Below are 18,721 nucleotides of genomic sequence, written 5' to 3' on the forward strand. Positions count from 1 at the left end.
TACGCGCTACATCTAAAATCCCCTATAGCTCCCCAAAGAACTGCTGGAGTGAGCCTGCTGAATCGCTAGGGTCTGGTGGAGTGAGGTGAAGTCCTTCCGGCCCGCTTTCCCCAACATTGATGATCTTCGGACTTTGCCCACCACTTCCTGTTGCTCTATTCTTCTCCTCAACAGACATCCTCTCATCCTTATCCGTGATAGGGTTAGTCTTGTCCTGTGTCTGGTTCGGTCCAATGGCCATGGCATGTGGTGAAGGGAAGGGGGGAGGATGAGGTGTGAGTGCAAACTGCCCCAGCCACCCGTCCAACGATGCATCTATATCCTCATCCATCAGTGTCTCTAGTGCTGCCAACTCCTCCAAGCCATCTCCCATCATTGGTACATCCCCTGACTCATCTTTCTCCGCTGGTAGCGTACTAGTACCTGTTGTGCCAGTACCTAAACCTGTCATACTAGTACCAATTCCCTGTACGACTACCTCTTCTTCCCTTGGTATGGCCGTCTCCTAAGCTATTTTATTCAGACTATGTTGTACGGCCTCCTCTGCCATACTGGTACAGTCCGTGACTCAAGTACAGCTAAACTTATCTGCGGCAATGACACCCGTCATTGTGCCGGTGGTTCTCCTTCATTGATTTTCCGGAACAGCACCCCTACTGGTCGTACATCTCCGACCGGACTGGCTACCGTAAGTGCTTCCTGTGGTACCAAGTGTGCTGAAGAGGATAATTTTGGGGGTGGAAATTTCACCTGCGTGCTCTTCCACTGTGCCCGTAGCCCTCCATGTTGCTCCTCTTCCTCCTCCTGTTGTTGCGATTCCGCTTCCCCTTCATCCTCTCCTGCTGTGTGTGGTACCATACGGAACCCCTCATTGCCACTCTCCTACTCCTCAGTCTCTTCGGCCTCTTCCTCAGAATCTTCGGTATTGTTGTCATCTTCAACCTCTATAGATACGTCCAGCTTCCTCCTCTTTGCCGGCTGCGCGGTGTCACCAAGCGTGTCCAGATGGGCATAATAGTACATGGTCGGCTTATTAGGTTCCACCCTTCCACGTGGTTCGAAAGTCCCCCACATTTCTGGCGGTACTTGCAAACGTACGGCATCCAGGAATAGGCTGATGGCATGGTGGCACATGTAAAATGTCTTGTGTTCCAGCTTGAGAAAATCATGAATTCTTTCCACCAAAAGTTGCCCCCAGTTGTACACTTTGCCACACTTAATCCCATTCATTAACCCTATCATCCAGACGGCTATGTCGGATGCACGGCTGGCTCCCGTGAGGCGACTTTTTACCAAGTCCATCAACATTCTCCATTCTCCTGGTGCGATAAACGCACGCTTCAATCCCCTACTATCAGACCAGGCGCTCTTCCATTGCTCTTTCGTGAGGTCATCTCTGCATACCAAGTCCAGCAGCCACTTCTTCTTCTCCTTGGTGAGCTTCTTGGCCGGTTTCACTACAGATGCCCCCTTCTCGGGTATACCAAATACCCTCCTGAAATCTTCCGCCTTAAAGGAAACTCGTACCGTGCAACCCTGGAACTAAATGATGGAAGCCCTTTCCTGGCGGTTGTATCCGGATACCATAGTCCGTAGCACCGGCTCAAAATCTTTTATGTTGAATGTCAGCATCTGGATGGCATGGTCTACCAGAGCTTTTCTGAGGGAGTCCTTTATCATGGTCAGGGGAAGTTTCCTCCCACCAAGTACGGCATTCGCTGCCAGTCATGCTCTAAAAGGCTACATTCTCCGCAGTGATTCCCTCCGGATCCTTCTGCACTTTTGGCCTGATTTTGGCCTTCTTGCTATTGGCTGGGGCTGTAGTGGTCATGGTTGCACTACAGCTGCTTTGCCCTATTTTCCTATCTTTGTCCCATCCTTGACCATTATTTTAACGATCTGTAAGTGTGCTCCGCCAATTTGTATAGACCACCGTGCTTGTTGTTGCTAGTACAGTATATCGTACGCTTCTTTCCTCTGGCCGTACAGCCTCCGCAATTTGTTTAAACTCTACGCCTAACACCGTAAGGACGGCACGGATTTCCAAGTTGATGCCTTCGAGTTTTTTATATACTATTTCCTTGATCGTACGATATTCCTCCAGTGGTCCGTACCGGTTTCTCTTGGTTGTCGTATGGCCTTCACCTTTGGTTGTTGTACCTATAGCGTGGCCATACGACCTCTTCCTAATTGCTTCCATGTATACCGTACAATGCCTCCTGTACGATATCCGTACGGTTTCCCTATATGTCGTACGATGCCTCCTGTGTGATCTTTGTCGTACGGTTTCATCGTACACTATACCATGCTCTCTTTGCAGTTTATGTCGTACATCGTACGGGTCGGATGAATGGACTACTTCGTACGGAATGGGTGGATGAGCTACGCCGTATGGATTGATTGGATGATGTGCGTCGTACGAGTGAGTTGCGTCGTACGGGACGGTGCTTTGTCGTACGTCGTACGGACTCCTCGCCTTGCTCTGTGCCTGTGTGTTGATCGTACATCTTGACCGTACACTGTACGGTATTTCTACTTCTTCACCTGCACCGTACAGATTCAACTTCTCCTATGGCTAGATGGAAATTTTCCTTCCCTCTCCCGGTTTTGTCCTACTTCCGCGGCTCTGACTCCCCTCCTAAAATGTGTACAAATCATCTTTTTGGGGGTTTTTATAATCTTTTGTCAGGGTTAGGGTTAGGCATAAGTATTTTATTAACTTTTTATAAATAAATTGTCTTTTTATCAATCGTATTTTTTCCTTACTTATTTCCCTTACTTTTGCCTTGCACTTTAATTTTTTAATACTCGCCAACCCTGGCCTTTTTATCTCCTCCATATACTTTTCTCTTCCTATTTTTAACATCCCATCTCTTATCAATTGTTTTAATTCTTTTATTTGACAGCACTTTTTAAATGTAATTCCTCGTACCTTCAGTTTACCAAGGTATCTCGGGGTTAGGTTGCATCGTTTAGATGGCTCTTTGTGATCCACAGGGTAGCTTATTGCCTCTACCAATGTTGCTGAATGATCATTCCGCCCCCTTAGTTTCCTCCTTGTTGTTCAGGTACTATATTTCTTCCTTGCTCTTGCCAATGGTCCAGTTCCCTTTTGTAGCATATCCCAATATGTTGATCCCGATCACAGGTTTGTTCCGTTCTTTGTAGATTTTCAGTTTTGAACCATTCACTGGGTCCCTGATTGGATTGTTATCCAGAGTAGAAAGTTTCACCACCCCGTTCTTGCCGACCTCTCTGATCTTATAGGGTCCGAGCCAACGAACTTTAAACTTCCCCGGTCAAAGTTCGTTCCGGTCGTTATAATTCAAAACCAACTGCTTCAGCCGAAAGTTGACCCACCGTAGGTGCTTGTCATGCCAGCACTTCCGCCGTCGTTGCGCTACCTTTGTTGCCCATTGTGCCATTATCCTTCATTCGTCCAGTTTCATCAAGCTATCAAGCCTTGCACTCAAGCTTTCTTCATCACCGAGTCTATTATCCACCGCCACCCGGAGGCTAGGTATGGTGTACTCGGCCGGTACCACTACCTCATGCCCGTACATGAGCTGGAATGGGGTATGCCCCGTGGTGAGCTTGTAGGTTGTGTGGTAGGCCCACAGTACGGCTGGTAGCCTTTCCTCCCAGTCTTCCTGCTCCACCCCACACGACTTGTAAATTATTGACACCAACACCTTGTTGGTTGCTTATGCCTGTCCGTTAGCTCGGGGGTAGTATGGACTAGAGAGATTGTGAAAGATTTTGAATTCTACAGTCATGGTACGGATTACTTGGTTGACAAAGTGCACTCCCTTGTCACTGGTGATTTGAAGGGATATCCCATACCTCGTGACGATCTGTTCATACAAGAACCGTGCCGTACTCAGAGTCGTGTTATCTGGCAAAGCTCTTGCTTTTGCCCACTTGGTGAGGTATTCCGTAGCCACTACATAATATTTGCACCTGTGTATGCTCCTTGGCTTCAAGGGTCCTACAAAGTCCAGACCCCACCGTTCGAATAGCTCCTGTGGCTGCGAGGGAAAGAGGGGCATGAAGTCCCGCTTGGGTGGTTTTCCTGCACATTGGCAAGTGTCACACCCAACCACCCACTCTCGGATGTCAGTGTGTAGAGTTGGCCACCACAGACCGGCCAGAAGTACTTTCTTGGTAGTTGCATCTGGTCCCATGTGTCCGCCTGCTAACCCGTCATGTGCTTCCTTCAACACACTAGGGATTTCCTCCTCCATAACACATCTCCTCAGGATTTGGTCAACCCATTTTATATAACAGACCTTTGATTAGCTGGAAGGTCTTACTCTTCAGTGCCAGCTTTCGTCGTTCCCTCGGGGGCATCTTCTTTGGGAATGTGGAAGTAGAGAGGTATTGGTCGATCTTCTCGTACCATGATGGTAGTACTGCAATCTGAAACAAGTGTGCATCTGGGAAGTCCTCGTTCACCCCTTCGGCCGGTTCTCCTGATCTAATCCTTGATAGTTGGTCGGCTATCACATGGGACTTGCCTAGCCGTACAATAATGATGAAGGTGAATTCTTGCAGGAGTAGTAGCCATCTACTTACCCGTCCCTGGATAATTGGTTTATTTACCAGATACATTAGTGCCTGATGGTCCACGTAAAGCGTGAACGGAGTAGCCAACAGGTAGTGGCGAAACTTTTGTACTGCGTACACCATCCCGAGTGCCTCCCTCTCCGTTGTGCTGTAGTTTCATTCAGCCCTTGACAAAAGTTGGTTGGCGAAGAAAACGGAATGATCCAGTCCTTGCGTCCCTACTTGTGCGAGGGTAGCACCAATTGTGAAGTTGGAGACATCGACATGCACGTGGAACTCCTTATTCCAATCCGAGTACACCAGTATTGGTGCACTTACTAGCCGATCTTTCAATTCCTTGAAGGCTTCTTCCTGCTCCGTAACCATACCAACGGCTCTCCCTTCCTTGTCAGCTTATCTAGGGGCCAGGAGACTTGTGCAAAGCCTTTGATAAATCTCCGGTAGTAGCCAACATGGCCCAAGAATGACTTCACCCCTATCACATTCGTTGGATTCTCTATGTTGACAATCACTCCTATCTTATCCGGGTCTGTCTTCAGACCTTTACAAACAATGTGGTCGAGAAGCTTCCCTTGCGGTACCATAAACCTGCACTTCCTCGGGTTAAGAGCCAACCTAGCTTTTCGGCACCTCTCCATACATTCTCCGAGTACCTTTAGATGGGTATCGTGATCACTGAAAATCGACCAGTCATCCAAGAATGCCCTAAAATTTCCTGCGGACATTTTGTCAAAAATGTGTAAAATTATTCTCTAGAAGGTTGTCAGTGCATTACATAGCCCGAAGGGCATGCGATTGCAGGCATACACCCCCTCTTCCACCACGAATGTGGTCTTTAGCTTATCTTCTTCCACAATACTTATTTGATTGTATCCCGAGAACCCATCCAGAAATGTCTATATCTCATGGCGAGCTACTTCTTCCAGGATGCTGTCAGTGAATGGGATTGGTAATGGATCTTCGATTGTTACTGCGTTTAGGTACCTGAAGTCCACGCATATTCTTATCTGATTAGCTTCCTTCTTGAGAGAAATGACTATTGGGGAAACCCAATCACTAGTTTCCACTTTGAATATGATCCCAACCTCCAACATTTTGTTGATTTCCTCATTCACCTTGGCTGCGTAGTTCTTGTTCATCCTGTACGGTCTCCTCCATACGGGTTGGGCTCCTGGTACGAGGGATATGCGATGTACGCACAATTCCAGTGTTACCCCCTTCAAGTCCTTGTAGGACCAGGCAAAGACGTGCTTGTATTCCAAAAATATCCTGAAAGTCGTCGCCTTCGGTACAAGGTTCCAGTCATCCCCTACGAGTATCACCTGCGAGTCCTCATCCTTGCCTTGATTGACTTTTTTCACATCCCTTTCCTCGTACTTGATGGGTTTGTCTCATTCAAACTGATGGGCTGGCGTGTCATCCACCCATGTCATTCCCTCCTGGTGCCAACCGCACTCCGGGCTGTTCTTCCATACCGCCCCCTGATTCCCCAATTTCGCATATTTGCAGCATGTGGCACTCCGGGTGGAAGACCTCGTAATCCTCCATCTGCCAATGGAAGAGTACGGCTAGCGAACTAGTTCCATCTTCAGAGCATCCGTCCAGTTCCAGCACTCCTTCGTTGGGTTCCCTCCCTCCTCTGTCTCCTTCAGAACCCCACTCCCATCTATTTGAGTCTTCCGAGTCGAAGTCAGACGACACGAGCTCTTCACTGACGGACTGATTCCTCAAGTCAATCACATACTTATGACCTTCACTCTCGATTGAGAGTGTATTCTTTTTCCAGCTATGATTGGCTCTGGCCATGATCAACCATCCCCTTCCCAAGAGGGCGTGGTATGCTTTTCTCTCCAGTGGAATGACTACGAAGTCCAGAAGGAATTGTTGTGTCCCGATCACCACCTTTTGTGCCATGATAGTCCCGAGGGGTTTGATGTCGTGCTGATCCACACCAACGAGATGGAATGTTGGTGGCCAGAGAGTAGGCTTGCCAAGACCTCTCCAAGTTTCTTCCGATAGCACGTTGACTCCAGACCCGCCATCCACAATGGTGTTTGTGAGCTTCTGTCCCATTATGTACATCACCATGGCAGGTTTTCATCCAATGCTTACCATGAGCAGCATAGGGTCCATGGCATCCGTACCAGGTTCCTTCACCGGAGCCGCGCTAGGTGGTTTTGTCGCCGTCCGATGTTCCTGGATGACGGTGATGTCACCGGCTGCATTTGTCAGGGCCATACTCAACTGCGGCATGGTTTGCAGAAGGTCGGATACCCGTACGGGTAAGGTGGTCTGTAACATCTTCTTAATGATGGTTTTCTCCGGTCCTGACCGGAGTGGGGTACTGGCAACTGAGTGCGAGGCCCTCCGTTCTTCTACCATCGCCCGCTCAATATCCGCCCTGGCTTCCTGGAGTCTTTCCTTCTCCGTGCGAGGGTCAGGATGCATGGCTTTCTTGTTTTGCAATTTTGTGATTGCCAATACGCCTTCCCCCGGTTCTTCTACCTCCAACATATTCACCCCTTTTTGCTTTGGACACTCTGCGTCCTCGTGATTCCCCAAACCGCACCATTTGCACAGCAAACTTCCTACGTCATCTCCATTTTGACATTCCCGCGCAAAGTGACCCCATTCGTTGCATTTCCGGCATTGGATCATGGGTCGTCCTTTTGCGTTGTATTGAATTCTACTCCTCGGCGTGTTATTATTGGGCCTGTTGTTACCCTACCGGTTGTTTCGATACCCCCCAGGAGAGGCGCCAGAGTTTGCTACCGGCTTCGGAGGTGTCGCTGGTTGTGTGACTTGGTCGGGTTGGGCATAGAGCACTTGTGTGCTCCATGCTTTCAAGTTGTATGGGCATTCCTTAATGGAATGTCCCATTACTTGGCAAATGTCACAAAAGGCTTTTCGAGGGCAACTCTTCTTAGTGTGCCCTTCTGTCTTGCAGTCGGTGTACCATAGTTCCTTTCCTTCCTTGCCACTTTCTTTGTCAGTCTTTAGTTCTTTCATCATCCTCATCATATCCCTTCGAAGTGCTTGCATGGTTTTGGACTCCCCATCGCTGTCTTCATCCGTACTGTCACCATCACTCACCCGGCACTTCCCTCGGGATGTCTTATTTTCACTTTCAATATCCATCGCACGATTGTATGCTTCGTCATACGAGGGTGGAGGGATCACCTTCATCTTCCGTCTAAGAGACATTACCAATCCTTCAACAAACCATCTCTTCTTGAGGCCATCAACCGACTGGTTCTCCATTTTGTTAAGCAATTCCCTCAGCCTTCTGTTATATGCCCGCACACTTTCGCTTTTTCCCTACTTGGTATTGTAAATCTCCGCCACGATTTCATTGTCATCCCGTATGAGTTTGAAATCCTCTTGGAAAGACTTCTTCAGGTTGTTCCATGACATTTTATACTAGGCATCTAGGTCTGTATACCAGTCAATTGCTATTCCTCGCAGAGTGGCAGGAAATGCCTTCAACGAGTAATCCTGGTCATCCTGGCCATTTACCTCCCAAATGGTCACGCATGTCTTACAATGTCGTACGGGATCCTCCGACCCATCGCCCATGAATTTTGGAAGCTTTTGTTTCTCCGGGGTGTGTGCCATTGTTTTTCTCTGGAGGGTTTTATGTAGCGCTTGGAAGTTACTATATGCTCGGAAGGTATTATGTGTCTGGAAGGTACCGTACTCTCTTGAACTGGTTGGACCTTAATGTAAGGTTGGTAAACTCACAGATAAAACAAGGATTTCCCACACGTACCAACTAGTCATGTAACAGAACATTCATATATCAAAGCATAAGTAACAATAACAAACAGCTATACCAGAAGAATGATATCTTTATTGAATTCCCAAGGATATGCCAGTACAATACCATCCTTGCTGAGGTTCCATCCAAATCATATTTAGACTCGACGGTTGGCCAAGTTGCCAACCGTCACTAACTATCAACTACCCCAATGGAACCTCTTGACGACTCAAACATAACCAAACATAAACACCCATCCCAACTACAGCCTAACATGTGTTATTGACCCCTAACATCTGCATTGTTCCTCCTTCTTGCAACACCGGTCTTCATTCTTGTTTGCAAGTCTTCACCGACTGTATTTAGATCAACCTTCTTCCGGGGAGCATTTCTAACTGTGAAGGTTTGTCCCCTGTTTTCTCCATTTGAGGAGACAAACAGAATGTCATTGTGGGGGACATTCTTGCTGGTGGAGCATTCACCAGCACCACATCCTAAACCTGCAATGTCCTTGGCATGCTTTTGCTTCTTCAACATCTTGTCCAAGGCATCACTGCTGCCATCAAACCGGATTCTTACCTTGAGCTCATCTTGACACTTCTCAAGGTCATTTCGGTGAACCTCCATTTCTCCAAGCAGCTTCTGATATTCTTTATCTTTTACTTCTAGCTCAGAGGCTAGATCACTGCACCGACACTCCTTGGTGTCTTCCTTGTGAGACTTCAACTCTGAGATGCATTTCTCAGATTCTTCAAGGCATTTTATCAACCGGTTCTACTCCACAATAGCAGCATTCTTGAATAGCTTGTAGTCTTTTCTTACTCTACTGAGGTCTTCAAGTGCATTTACAAGCTCTCCTTCAAGATCAACTTCTGCTTCCTCTTCTTTTTCACCTTCACTATCACTGCCAAACACATCTCGCCGATAGGAGTGATTTGCATGATCATTCTCAAATGTGTGCCTCTCGTCTTCTGATTCTTGAGCCATGAAGAGGTGAGTTCCTTCTTCATCAATGTTGCGCCTGCTAGTAGATCTACCTTCATCATCTGCAGATAAATGAGATGCATTTCTCATCACATCATCACAAGTCGATTCTGCAGTAGTGGGCTCATTTCCATAGAGCTTCTCCAGTCTATCCCATAGACTTTTTGCCGATCTGCATCTGTCCACCTATGAAGAGACATCATCTGTTAGCCCACAGGGTATAGCCTTCATAGCTGCTTCATTGCATTGGTTTCTTCTTTCTGCATCTAAATCGATGGGAGGACTAACTTTACTAGGGCAGCCATTTACAACAGACATCCACACATCAAACCCAAGAGAGGGTAGTTAGACTTCCATTCTACAACTCCAAATGGAATAGTTTGAACCATCAAAAACTGGAGCAGGGATTGACACTAAACAAACCATTGTGTCCTTAAGCCAGAATCTACCCAAGCTGGAGAAAGCTCATCTGACTGGGAACCTAGGCTCTGATACCAATTGTTAGACACAGTGCACCACTGACAGGGGGGTGAATCAGTGGTTCTCAAACTTTTCCCTTTAACTATCCTTATGTGAGTATACCGATTGACAATCTAACTGAATGCAAACTTACCGGTTAGTGAGAAGACTAAACACAAATGCATTGACACAAGAGGGACATCACATAACACCAGCATATACGAGGAAAACCCAAGATGGGAAAAACCTCGGTGAGAAATGTTGTTGGAGAATACTGCTCCAATCCAGCCTCACAATGAATCTCTGATTACAATATTTAGGGCACCAACCCTTGCACCGAGCTCCAACTCAGTGGATACAAAACATAATCGTTCACAAGTTAATAGCCTTGTTACAAATGGATTTTGTAACTCTTCCTCAAATCTCTCTACTAGACCTCTTGTCCAGTTCATTGTCGGTTCTCTCTCTCTCTCTCTCAACCGGTTCTACTCTCTGTTGGTTCAGAACTCTGTTGGTTCTGCTCTCTGCCGATTTACTCTCACTTCAGCAACCTTATCTCATGCTACAACCTTATCGGTTCGACCTTTTTTCTTCTCTACCGGTTCTCTCCATCTGTTGGTTCTCTCTACAGGTTGTCACTTCTCTCAACTGCTCGGTTGTTCTCACCGGTTCTACCTTTTGCTAGTTCCTTTTTGCCTGCGCTGCACTCTTCTGCAACTCTTCTCTACCGGTTTGATCACCACCAGTATACTTCTCTCACGGACTCACTTGAAGACTGTCGGTTCTTCACCATTCCCAGTTGATCCTCTCAACCTAACTCACACTCGCACACACTCAGTCTTTCTTCAGATACTCGTTGAGAACTTGACTGATTTGCTCTCATATGCAGAAGCAACACTCTCCTCTTCAGCAGCAACCATCAATGATTTTGGCTTCCTTATTTATAACCTGGTTTTCCCGCCAAAAGCCAATTCAAATCTCAGGCAGTTAGGGTTTCCTCACCAACCTCAAGGCAAACCAAATCCAATCAGATCTTATCCGATCCGATCTCCCAGACAGCTATCTGCAAATCACCGCCATTAACGTGCCTTCAAAAACACGTTTGCTATGTTTAGCAAACACGGATAGTCAGTCGGTGAGACACAAGATCAATCACCATTAATGGTTCACAGATTTCATCATCAACCTCATCCTGCACCTAGACACTCTGCATCGATCACCTCAGTCCGACCTTCCTGTAGCCACACACCTCTGCAACACTCCCCATGATTTACGGGGTCTACCATTAATATCAACCAACTCTGCAACAACCTTGTCGGTGCACACTCCATCTACCGTTGCATGCAAATCTGCCACCTTGACTCCACGTGGCACCTTTGTTGACCAACTGCCAGCTTGGACCTTTGTATCGGTTCAGACAAGATCACCAACCAAACACTCAACCGGTTCTTCTTTTCTGCCGGTTCACTAACCCTGCCAGCATCTCACACTTTATCGGTTAACCTTCATGTCTGCTCTTTGTTGAACTGTCGGTGGAACACATTAACCAGTCGCCAAACATGTCTATCCATAGCATGCTCATTCTCATCAGGTAGAAGCGCATCTCTTAGCCTCTTTGCTTCCTTACCGGTTCTCATGCTTACCGGTAGCCATCTTGATGAAACCATGTCATCAACCTTCAATAGTTTCCATCTAAAGCATATGCTTGCTGGTTTCATTCTCTATTTTCAGCTACTCCACTTTGCCTTCTTCATCATCAAACTGAATATCATCTCAGTCGGTTTGTCAAGTTGAAAAACTCATCAATTCTTTACTCTTCCTTTTTTGTTCCGGTGGCATAACATGCCTTCTATGTCAGTCCAATGCATATCCCTGATTTCATGCACTTGAGGTATCCCTTTGATTCACTGGTAGATCCAGTGTCAGCTTCAAACATCTGCCTTTACCTCTTCTTCCTTATCTCACAGAATTATGATGCATACTATGCATAATAGGAGATAAGTTCCACTTACCGATGGAGTGATACCTTGTCATCTGCATCCTGCAATGCACTCATGTGGCTTCCCTGTTTGTGCAGCATATCTTCAAACAGGCACATGTGATCCGGTGTGGGCACATTCACTATCAGTCATCTCTTCACATGGTGACTGCATCTCTATCCAATGGGAGTCTTGTTGTTCTGCATCCACACAGCATACCGGTGACCTATTTATTCTTCTACTCCGGTGTTGATGCGATTTAGGTAACATTCTGCCTCTTCATCACAAACAACATCCAAGCATCCTGCTCATTGCCAGCACTTCACTTACCAGTTGACATACTCTCCTTACCGATGATACACTGTACCGGTAACCTATCCATTTCATCCACACAAGTCAAACACTAGCTTGTGTACCGGTGACTCCAGTGGTCATTCATCTGAATGACATATTGTCCCTTACCTTACCGGTATTTTGCAACAAAAGGTGATATCAAAGATATGTCATCCTGTACTCCTCCATGATAGTGTTGCACAAACATCTCTTATACCGGTTGACATCAATGACAACACAATGCCAACATAAGGTTCTTCGTAAACTTCTTCTTCAACTCTTTCCTTTCTTTGATTCATTAACTTTGAAGGTTTTGGAATGGAATGCCCCGTATATCTACCATTTCCTGATGTGCTTCCTTCACCCTAAGTTGCTCTATTTAACTATGCATTCTTCAATTGATTTAGATTTTTTGACGTTTTCACCATCAGAGTAGTCAATGCATCTTGCCTCCCATTCATTTTGATTACATTTTCTTGGAGGATCTTCTCTCTATCTTTAGCACTGAGCCTTCTTTCTTCTACCAACATTTTCTTTGTGTCACTAGTGTTTTGTTCTAACAACATCTGCTCTCTTTTCAAGTACCGGCTTTCTCTATCACTTGAGACCATCAACAGAAGAAAAAAAAAAATTTACCCTACTAACTAGCAAGATCTTAGCTCTGATACCACTATATCATCCTATCTTAGATTTTTCAATGATAATGAAAATTTTGAAAACATCAACGAATCACACCAAACAACACAAACAAATTAACATAGACAATTTTCACAAATGTCTTAGAAGTTTGCAACAACTCTTATATTGATATGATTCCAATTACTACAAGAAGTAGGGTTGTTATGACAGTAATTACAACAATAACAAACAACAACTACAAATCTGCAACAAACAATACTCACATTGATTATTAAACTATCCTGCTATTCCTTGAAGCTCCAATGCAGTCCCTTAGTAAAAATGCCCCAAGAACCAAAAGGGTTTTCCCCCTCTGATTCCAACAACCAATGGGTTTTTGTCCACTGATCACAATCTCCTATGGGCTTTCATCCATAGAAGAATTCGTGAACACAAAGTGTTCCAAAAGATAAAAATGGCATAACATGCTTGATCCCCAAATGAAATGTTTTTCCAAGTTTTATATGTTGCAAATCCAAATGACAAAACTAGTCAGCCTAAAACTAAATTGGCAGCAAGGCCCAAATTTGAAATTAACACATTACATAATAGGTTGGCCTTAGAGGCCTTACAAACTTCCAAATAGGAGTTTCAAGGTTTTGCATTCCCTTTCGCTTTGGCATGGGTTGAGCAGTATCTATGATCCCCAACCCCAACATATCCCTAAGTCTACTCCAGCCTTCCGCTTTGGCACAAGTTAGGTGGTACCTCCAATCCCTGATCCTTGACAACTCTTTGAATCCACTCTAGTCTTTTGCCTTGGCATAGGTCAAGCGGTAGCTTCAATCCCCAGTCCTTGATAACTCCTTGAGTCTACTCAATTTTTTGGAAAGGGGACAAGACACTCCACAATTCACGCAAGATGGCAATATAAAGGAGACTGAAGGAGGAAAAAATATATAAGTATTGCTCAATCCAGAGTTTAACTACTCAGCAAGTAATTGCAAGAATTTCACAAAAACAAATTTTTTCAAGCTTAACTCACCAAGTTATGAGGCAAAGTCTTTGACAAGTCTTCATGAGTTAGGTGGCAAGTTAATTGCAAGTAATTGCCAAGTCTACATGAAAAACATACGACATGTAGGAATGATGTAGCAAAAACATCAAGACAATGTGGAAAAAATGTGATTTTCACAATTGAAAAAACAATGTTTTTTGCCTTCTATAAATGATGAAATGACTGCAACTAGAACCCCACCAAACTCAATTGATGCATTTTCTAATTGTATTTTGCAACTAAATTATATTTTTTTAAGAAATTTAAGTATTTAGTAAGTTGTCAAGTTTTGCCAAGTCAGAAATTTTTTGGTCTGTTGAGTCCAAATATGTAAACAAAGACTGGATCATCCCAACATAAAGTGTAATCAGACCTTTTGAGGAGCCTTTGAGAAAGTTGTGCCATTGAAGATTGGAGAGCAAAGCTTTGTGGGCAATAATGAGTATAATAATGGGTTGAACCGACACCGCAGCGGTATGCTGAGCGCCTCTTGTTTAAGACATCTTGTGTTGGAGTTTCGGCTAGAACTCTCTCTGCCAGATGCTTCAGCGCCCAGGCTTAGCACAGAGGATGCAGTATTGGACGTGTGGGAGGTGCTAATGCCTCTCCAACTCAGGCACAGTGTACAGTGTACGTGGATTCCCTGCTGACTTCGGTGGTCCCCGGCTCTGGCAAGTAGGTCGCTTGGCACACGGTCAATGCTAGGGTGTTAATGCCCTGTCAAACTGTGGTCCCCGGGCTGATTAGGCGAGGATGGAGTGATAAGGGAACTTAATGGAGAGATAAGGAGGCCCGAGCTTCGCGGATGGAGAGATAAGGAGGAGCCGCAATTGGCGGAGTGATAAGGGGGTGCTCGCTCGTGGTTGTGGAGGCATAAGGTGAACATGTGGAGAGATAAGGTGTGGGAGTTATAAGAAGATGAATGGAGTGACAAGGAGTGAAAGAATGAAACGATAAGGATGAGGTGTTAATAACTCATATAATACTATAACCACAGGGAGGGGGTCCCCCATCTGTGACCCCCACTGGTTAGAAACTCAAATATAAAAAAGACATCACAGATCAAAAAAAAAAAAAAATGAGTACAATAATGAACACCATTACTGAGTTCCTTGGTGCTAAAACATGGAACAGTCGGTTGAATAATGTCCCAAGAGGTTAAAGCCATGAAAATTCAATTTAGTCTTGAAAGTGTGTGCTTGGAAGGTGCATCTGGACCTTGTAGATTTTATTTTTCTCATGAATCATCTATGCAATTCTTTTCAAAGTTGGATGATTAACGGATATTTTCCATTTAAGACAGCCAAACAACTTCTGATTATGGGAGAATAAAAAATTCTAGATAACTGGCAAGTGGCAACAGATACCCCTCCATCTGGTTATTTCTTCTAGATAATCCTCAAGGCCCCTATTTTGGACATGCAATGCAGTAGCCAGCAAATAAATACAATAGTTGCAAGTTTGCAACCATAGGAAAGATGGTCATGTTCTTCCCACTATGCTTATGTCCTAGTGACCTTGTTTTGAGTGCATATTCCCTTTGTGACTGTGTTCGATGTCTCACTCTATTTTTTGTTTTATCTATAGTGTCCCCCATCAGAAAACCTCAGGAAATAGACGAATTTTCAGACATGTACAAGCTGGAATGGTAAAAAAAAACAAATGTAGGTGCTGACCCTGATGAAATTAATGCTGATCAGCAATGTAAGACAATTTGCAAACCCTCATAAAACAAAATACTCAACTCTAAACAACGGATTCAATCCCCACAAGCTGATATGAATTTATGAAACCCTCAAATGCTGAAAAGTAACGAATTTATTATGACAGTTGGAAATGTATGAAACCCTTGTGTATTGCTCCAACATGGATTATAAATTAACTATGCAGGCAGATTTGAACTTAATGGCAATAATTAATGATGAATGTCATAATAATCAGCAATTAAATCACTTGTTAGCAGCAATGAACAGATCTATAATTATGGGTTCTATATATATTAATTTATCTTAGCAAAGTACAGTCACTAGAGCCATACAGTTGTATGGATCAGACTTGGAAATGATAAGATACTACTGTACAGATCAAAGGATACGTCTGATTTTGGCACAGGCTAAAAACAAGGGTTGCAGAAACTGCTATGACAACTAAAATGGTACGACGCTGCTAGAAAATAGTGTGGTGCTGTTACTGACATTGGCAGATAAGTGTAAAATTATTGATTATTCAAATTTGAAAAATAGGAAATAAAAAATATATATATCAAGCTACCAAGAGCATAAACAAAGAATTATTTTCAAGAATTGTGAAGCAATATTGGGAAGGTATATTTTAGTTATTTTGGTTTTATTTGCTAATACTTATCCCGCTGAATAAGCAGTTCATTCTAATCACCCACCACTAGACAAGTAGAACGAGCTTGATTTTCAGTTAAGTTTGCATAAGCTTTCCAACTGCAAGTGGGTGTGCCCAAGTTGTTATTTAGTTTTAGTTTGGATAAGCTTTCCTGTTGAATGAGTGGATGTGCCCCTCGCTCACCACTCCACTGCATAAGATTTCCATGTACTATATATGCATCCCACTGAATAAGTAGTTTGACCGGCTTGCCACCTAATGCTTTCCTTTTAGTAGTTTTACTTTCAGTTTATTGTAATTTTGGAACACCATAAGCTCTCAACTTGGCCTTTCGGGGATCTGAGTGATCAAAATGTAGGAAGGAAGTTGCGATAAACTTTCATTTCGGCTGAGAGCTAGCATGTATTCAAAAAAATATTGAGGATGGTTATTACACCTCCAAATTCCGATTAAGAGGTTTTGGTTGCTTCATCTTCAGCACTAATTCAATTAGAAATTGGCCCTCTTGTTTCTAATTCAAACATTTCACCAAAACAATTTGAAGAAGTATCGACCATAGAGAGAGGAATTACAAGGCTTGTTGCAAGTACTTCCAGATGGATTCGCACATATTTAATCAAAAGAAGAAGGGTAATGATAACACTACCTCTTAATTTCAGTATTGTGCCTAGTTTGGTTAAAGATGAGTAAAAGAAGAACGCGTAAAGGCAAACAGGATTGATAAAAAGTTAGGAAGGGCATATCACTGCTAAAACAAATATGCTTCCGTCGAATAAAAGTGATCAGGATGTGCAAGTTGTTGATATTCAAGTTGTAAAGACAAATTTTGGCTCAAGTACTCATTAAGGAGATGTCAACATATTGGAAATTATCATAGAAAATATGACAAAGGAAGAATAATAAAAGATAGTGAAGACAAAACAGTTTTGAAAGTTAAAAATTAGACAACTTCGAGAATACATAACTTATCTCTTACAACCTTCACCAACAACAAGCTTGTTTGTATTGCAAGTTTTGGAGTCCACCAATATTAAAAATACCTAGATCAGTTGGTTGATTATGGGAAAAACTTGGGAAACTGGTTAGATGGCATATGTCAGCAAGGATCAAAGGCACCAAAGAATTTGTATCGATTGATGGCAAGGGCAAAGAAAATTATTTTGAAAAATGATGATATTCAAACATATGAGATAGATGACCATCCTTTTTATGAGGATATGGATAGAAAACTTAAGCAAATAGAGGTTCAAAATGGAGTAAAAAATAACAAGAAAATATTTTTACGTGGAAAAAACGGTATTTGTTTCTCATGAGAACTCTGAACAAGGCTTCATCCTTTTATATAGAATAAAAGAATAAGTCGGTTTTAGTAAAAAAGTTCATCTCTAGATTCATTGCTTTTATTTCAAGTAAATACTAAATATACTAATGAGAGAGGAATTAATTTTGATATTGATGAAGTACAGAGACAATTTCAGCAATTGATCAAAGAGGGTTTTAGAAAAAATTTGCAAGTAGATGAAATGTACAATTTGGAAGGGATTGTTTTTCATCTTTGGGAAAGAGAAAAGGAGTTGGGAAATTTTTAAAAAATTATTTCAGAAGCTGAGGTTGCTCTTGTATATGTATTCAATATCAGTATAGGCGGAAATCAAAGTGGATCAATTTCTTGAGAGCTTCAGAAAAGTGTTGCAGTAGAAGATTCTAGAAAAGTTAGAGAATAAGTCATTACTTTTGGCTTAAGTGTGCTTTTTGAAAAGAGAATTTTATTTTTAAGAAAAGAATATTCTTAGATCTTTTTCATACAAATGATGTGAATTTTGAATAAATTTGTTACTTGTTTTTAAAATAACCCCAAACATTAGTTTAACTAATAAGTTGCATGATTTGTTTTTAGTGGCTATGATGATTTGTTATAAAGTTTGCATTCATGCAAGCAAGCTATCCTTCGGGTAGAAGTTCAATTAGTACCTAATTTCCTTCACTAATTTCCAAGCAATGCTTTGTAAACAGCATAAATAAGTGTCATTTGCATTTAGATGACTAATAGTGATTTTCAAGTTTGCCTATTGTGGAAATTGTTGTTCACAACTAATCATCTTTGAAGTTGTTTGTGTTGCGAGTTAAATGCTTTTAATAATTTAATAGCAAATTTTATATGTTGAGATTATTCGAGGAAGTGCTGTGGATTTCTACACAACCTTAATATTTAACTCAGGGTCTACGTGTTTATATCCAATCCTATCTTGTTCCGTTTATAATTTTCAATCCCTAAATTTAATTGGAAATTATATGTAATCTTCAGTTATGTCAGATATGATTCTGAAATTAAGAACTTTTACACATAACACTTCTAATTTAATGCAAATGTGTTAAAATCACTTTGTACTTCTAGATTGAAAAAATAAAAATAAAAGTTTTTGTTAAGTTTGTTTGTATTCTATGTTAAAGGGAGCTTTCCCTTACATTTTGAGCAATTTACAATATACATTATTATGTTTTGTGTAACATTGAAAGGTGTGAATTAAAATACTAACACTGCTCTACTAGGTTTACCTCCTATGGGTTCAATAAAAATGCAATAAATATAGTTTAATATTACAAAGTACGATT

The 18,721-nt window shown here is 42.8% G+C and overlaps 1 protein-coding gene across 1 annotated transcript in view; it reads right to left on the reverse strand.

Moving 5' to 3' along the window:
* Nucleotides 1–18,721, reverse strand: part of LOC131079996 (uncharacterized) — a 228,909-nt gene that overhangs the window by 209,247 nt on the left and 941 nt on the right. The gene's annotated exons all lie outside the window — the stretch shown is intronic.

Source organism: Cryptomeria japonica, chromosome 3 (assembly GCF_030272615.1).
Source record: "Cryptomeria japonica chromosome 3, Sugi_1.0, whole genome shotgun sequence".
In the NCBI taxonomy this organism is placed as follows: Eukaryota; Viridiplantae; Streptophyta; class Pinopsida; order Cupressales; family Cupressaceae; genus Cryptomeria; species Cryptomeria japonica.